This window comes from Budorcas taxicolor, chromosome 12 (genome assembly GCF_023091745.1).
Source record: "Budorcas taxicolor isolate Tak-1 chromosome 12, Takin1.1, whole genome shotgun sequence".
NCBI classification, from domain to species: Eukaryota; Metazoa; Chordata; class Mammalia; order Artiodactyla; family Bovidae; genus Budorcas; species Budorcas taxicolor.
In genome coordinates, this window is record NC_068921.1 from 21,907,949 (window position 1) to 21,913,677 (window position 5,729).

The window sequence follows — 5,729 nt, forward strand, 5'->3', positions numbered from 1 at the left end:
GTTACTACACTGGAGATATATATGGCACCTCCCGATTTTGTGGGAAAAGTTTTACTTTTCTTTACTCTGTTGCAAAGAAACACTGAAAGTTGATTTAGAGTTGATTTTAGGAAAAAGGATTATTTTGCACATCAAATTAAGTACACTGATTCTATGAAATGGAAATACGAAATCATCAATCCTGGGTATTCAACAAAGTCAACCGATACATAAAATAAACAACAAAATCCTACTTTATTTAATTATTTATTTTTGACCATAACACACGGCTTACAGGATCTTAGTTCCCTGACCAGGGATTGAACCCAGGGCCCCAGCATTGAGAGAGCCGAGTCCTAACCACTGGACTGTCAGGGAATACCCAACAAAGTCCTAATTCGTCTAAGAAACTAGATTCAATATCTTATGATAAACCACAATGGAAAAAAATCATGTCCACTGACCATGAAAATAAAGTAGAAAATTGTATAGCTAAAATAAATAGATTGGTATCAATGAAAACTAGTATATAATAGACAATGAGGCAAATGGAGTCACATATACAGGCGATGCTAGTGCCTGAAAAGCAATTCATCATCTAAATTATATTTGGTTTCCTATGAAGTATAGGCAGACAGAGCAAGTCTGATGTAAAGCGGAGTGAAACAAGCAGCAAACTTTTCAATGAACGTGTCAGCAAGCAGCCACAGTACCCGTAAAACAGCTGTGCTGGGACATTTGTGTTCCACCTTCCTGCGACTGGGGAGAAGTGGCTTTTCTCTCTGTCCTATTGTGGTCCACTAGCAGGAACAGGTCGGCAGCAAGCGTTAGGTCAGCATAATATCTCTAACTTTTCCTCAACTGAAACGTTCAGGAAATACACCTTCAAAGAGGTGTATTACTCATTTAGATCTTTCCCAGATCTATCATTTACTCAGATCTAAGATGCGTCAGAAAATTAGCATAATAATTTTTGTTTAAAACTTATTTTTAGACCGTGCTGCACAGCTTGAGGAATCTTAGTTCCCTAACCAGGTGTTGAACTCCAGCCCCATGCAGTGGAAGCATGGAGTCCTAATGACCACTAGAGAAGTTCCTGTGCTCAGTGGTTGCAGTCATATCCAGCTTTTTGCGACCCTATGGACTACGGCCTGCCAGGCTCCTCTATCCATGAGATTTTCCAGGCAAGAATATTGGAACTGGTAGCCATGTCCTTCTCCAGGGGATCTTCCTGACCCAGGTATCAATCCCATGTCTCCTGTGTCTCCTGCATTACAGGCAGATTCTTTACCATTGAGCCACCAGGGAAGACCCTAGCATAGCAATTAAATAATGTAGGAAATGAATCTGGGATATATAGATATTATGGGAAGGAAGTTCATGAACATGAACTGAAATGGCAAGTACCATTAAGCTAAGCTACTATTTAAATATTTTGTGTTGTTCTTTGGTAATACTGTATAATTTATCCTGTTTCACTATTTCTACATAATTTTTAATACTATGTGTAACAGTTTTTCAGCTTAGTGAATCACCAGTTATCGAATCCCACTTCGAGCTCATTAGCTAACACATTTCAAACGACTATTTATTCAGGGAGTGCCTTGGAATTAGAGTAGTATACATAATTTGGGTGGAGTGTGTGTGTGTGGGTGTGTTTTACATGGAAATATATATAACTCATATTGGACTCTAAGCAGCTATCAACACAAACTTCAAATACTGGGTTCTGGCAGCCAGCCCCGCCCTTTCCTTCTGTAACCGGTGACACTCGAGGGCAGTTCTAATTCTCAAAGCTGGTGCTTCCTGCCTGCCCATCCTGCTACAGAGAGCCAAGAATGCCTATCTGTGTGTCAGTATATGACCCCTGCTAAACTCTTAGGCTGGCCTCTCCCAAGGATGTGCCATAATCAGAACATTTGAAAAACTCTTCTCAACATCAAATGCTAGGTATTTGTATGGCTTCACACGACAATGGAATGCAATATCGATCTTCCTTTTACTTAGATTTCCACCTTTGAATTATAGATTCCAGAGGTCTGCAGCACCACGAATTGACTGGGATCAATATTCTCCTGATTTAAAAAAAAAAAATCTTTCATTTCATCTTCTTTAGCACCTGCATGTAAAAATATATTATAGTTCTTTTTTAAAACCACAATATATTCTCTCTAAAATATCTGATAAAGGTTGACTGATGAAAATTCACTCTTAGGTCCAGAAGTAGTAATTACTGAAAAAAGTCGACTTTGGTATTCTCCAGGAGTGCCACGTTTGACATCATAAGATATCCTTCTAAAGGACATCATTTAATAGCCTTCTAGATAATTAAACATTCTCACACCAAATTTTTTTGTGCAGGAGTTCTGGAGCTGGCAATGCAAATTTTTTTGTACCCAGAAGGGTGCAAAATTCTATATAGATTGAAATATGAAGTCTTTAAAAGACCATCAGGATAGTTGGAAATGGGGGGAAAAAACCCAGAAGAATATACTGGTAAGGTGAATGGCCTTAATTAAAAGTGTGCTTGGATGTGGTAGCAAGTCTTCAAAGATGGTCCTGCCTCCTGGAATAAGCCATGCATCCTGGAATTTGAAGGGAAACGTAATTTCCTCCAGTGGTCCAGCGGTAAAGCATTCACCTGTCAGTGCAGGAGACCCAGGTTCGATCCCTAGGTCAGGAAGATCCCCTGGAGGAGGATATGGCAACCCACTCCAGTATTCTTGCCTGGATAATCCCATGGAGAAAGGAGCCTGGCAGGCTACAGTCTGAAGGGTTGCAGAGAGTCGGATGTGAGTGAATCAATTTAGCACGCACATGCGTAGTTCTCTCCCTTAGAACATGGGTTGGCCCTGCAACTGATTTTTTTTTTTAACCAATAGAATATCATAGAAGTGATTCTAGGTGACTTCCAACGCTAGGTCATAAAAAGCTGTGCAACTTTAGCCCACATCTGTGGAATCCTCATTGCAAGGCAAGCCAGCTTCCATGTAAGAAATTCAAATGCCCTAAGGTGCCATGCTGTGAGGAAGCCCAAGCTAGCCAAGTAGAGAGGTATAGGGAAGGAAAAGGATCTGTTTTCCATCTACCTATCATAGTTTCATTGGCTGGGCCTCTGTAAATTAAACTGACAAAACACGGGTTAACAAGAGAAAAACAGAAATTTATTAACACATGCATCATGCATATATATGGGAGCACTCAGAGATGAGTAACTCAAAGAGTGGTTATAATTCAGGGTTATAGAGCATTGTAACAAAAAGCAATACATTTAGAGATGGGACAAAACCATAGAAAATGCTTTGAGTTTCTAGGGCAGCATATTGTAAGAAGGTAAACATATATGGGAACTAATGAAAGATAGAGGTTAGTGAGTAAAGTTGGTCATGTGGATTCCTTTTGAACCATCTCTGGGCCAACAAGGGTCTAGAGTTGTCTTCAGGGATTAATTTTTGTCCTTCCTGGTAGAGGAGGGAGGGGACACCTTTGCAAATTTATATCCTGCTTTTGAGCAGACATAGGGAGGGCAGAGAGGTTGGGGTGTGTGTGTTTGCTTCTTCTTAAATGCTTACAGCTCAAAATAATCTTTACACCAAAGGGGCATATTTTGAGCTGGCATATACTGCTATATCTCAGAGGCCATGTGGACAGAGAGTGGGGTGGGGGAGAATTGCCCCGTCAGCCTGTATCTTCCAGTCATTCCATCTAAGCCATCAAATATATGAATGAAAACACTGTTTTGGACATCCAGTTCAGACTAACTACTACCTGACTGCGACCACATGAGATACTTCAAGCAGGAACCACCCAACTCAGCCCAGTCGACCACAGAACCATGAAAGATAATAAATTGTTGTTTTAAGCCATTAAGTTAAATTTTGGGGTGGTGTGTTATGTAGCAATCAATAATTGGAATATAGAATGATTTTTTTTTTTCATTTTCATGGCAGACTTGTCAAGTCAATTAGTGTAGAATTTCATGAGACATTTAGGACAAAGTCACTGATGTATATCTGGACCTCTTTCAGTTGATTTACCGCCTCTTGCCAAAGGCTTTCGGCTCTGGAAAGTGCATTTCAAGGGAGCAGGGAAGAAAATGACCAGTGAATCAACACCAGAGAAAAGGAAGAGGAAAACATTTTCTTCTAGGCCATGCTTTTGTTGCTTTCATAAATGATTGCTCTGGACAGTTGCACAAGTTACCGTTTTCCAAAGGACGGGTCTATTTTATTTTTCTTAGAATGTACTGAATTTCTCTTACAGTTTAATTTGTGCCCAGTTAGAACTGATGCTGGGGTGGATTGGGGGCAGGAGAAGAAAGGGACGACAGAGGATGAGATGGCTGGATGGCATCACTGATTCGATGGACATGAGTCTGAGTGAATTCCGGGAATTGGTGATGGACAGGGAGGCCTGGCCTGCTGCGATTCATGGGGTCGCAAAGAGTCGGAGGCGACTGAGCAACTGAACTGAACTGAACTGAGAACTACTCTATTAATTATCTTTATTGTGGTAAACATTTCATAACGTATGTGAGCCAAATCATTACACTGCACACCTTAAACTTAATGCTGAGTGTCAATTATATCTCAACACAACTGGAAGAAAAACAACCTCACAGCCAAACAATACAGTGTATTTCTTGTAGGCAGAAGAAAAAAAAAAAAAGGAAAGCATCCTTGAGTGTACTGTACTTAGCATTGTCATAAGGGTTCTGCCAGGGTTAGTGGATCTTAGTAAGATCTGCTCAACGTTTACAGCATCACAAAAAAAAAATCCCCTAGCAATCTTGATTCTTTTTTGAAGTGGCAGGGAAAATGTTGATGTTAGTATTCAACGGAGGGCTTCCCAGGTGGCGCTAGTGGTAAACCGCCTTGCCAATGCAGGAGACATCAGAGACGGGGGCAGGGGTGGTGGGGTGGTGGTAATCCCTGGGTTGGGAAGATCCCCTGGAGGAGGGTATGGCTACCCACTACAGTATTCTTGCCGGGAGAATCCCATTAACAGAGGAGCCTGGCGGACTCATAGGGTCGCAAAAGCCGAACACGACTGAAGCGACTTGGCATACACACACACTATTCAACCGACACTATGGGATTCTAAGCTAGAGGTTTCCATGTGACCTAAAAGCTGGCATTTTTTTTTTTTTCATGACTCATGGGCTTTCAGATTGTGGAATCTCTCATCTCTTCTGGGTCACTGTTCACCGCCTTCATAAAGGGCAGAAAAGGCCACATCTCTCTGTTGCATCTTTTTTTTCAATCTCTCAGGCCATTTTGGATAAATGAAGCATATGGTTTACGTTTTGACTCTCTGTAAAAACAGAGACTGAAAAGAATTACTAATTTACCGGGCCGCATGCCCACCGTAACTTGGCTTTTTAACCGTCTTGGCCACCATGGATCATTTTGAAAATACTATGATAAACGCTGCGACCGTTCATCACCGAGAGTCGAGCTCTTGTCCCCCAGACGCCGCACCCTGGGGTCAGTTCTGCGCTTCATCGGCAGCATCTGCACAGTCGATCGCTTCCTCCACTCCCAGCTGGGAGATCAGGGTCCCCCCACCCTCTGCGCCGCACCCTCGCTGACCTCAGCTGACTCCACCTCCGGGACCAAAATCTCTGTGGGGCGCAGTCGCCTGCAGGCAGCGGCTAGGCTCCGGGCGAATCCGGAACATAGTTACTCTCCCCTTGTTGTCCGCCGGAACGCTACGGGAGAGGAGCGCGCCGGGCCGGGGGACGGAAGCGG

General features: G+C 42.5%; 1 non-coding gene across 1 annotated transcript; it reads right to left on the reverse strand.

Annotated features, from left to right (window-relative positions):
- Positions 1-284: 284 nt before the first annotated feature.
- TRNAE-CUC (transfer RNA glutamic acid (anticodon CUC)) lies at positions 285-357 on the reverse strand. Its single transcript has one exon. It is a non-coding gene; the product is annotated as a tRNA-Glu (tRNA).
- Between the last annotated feature and the right edge of the window lie 5,372 nt (positions 358-5,729).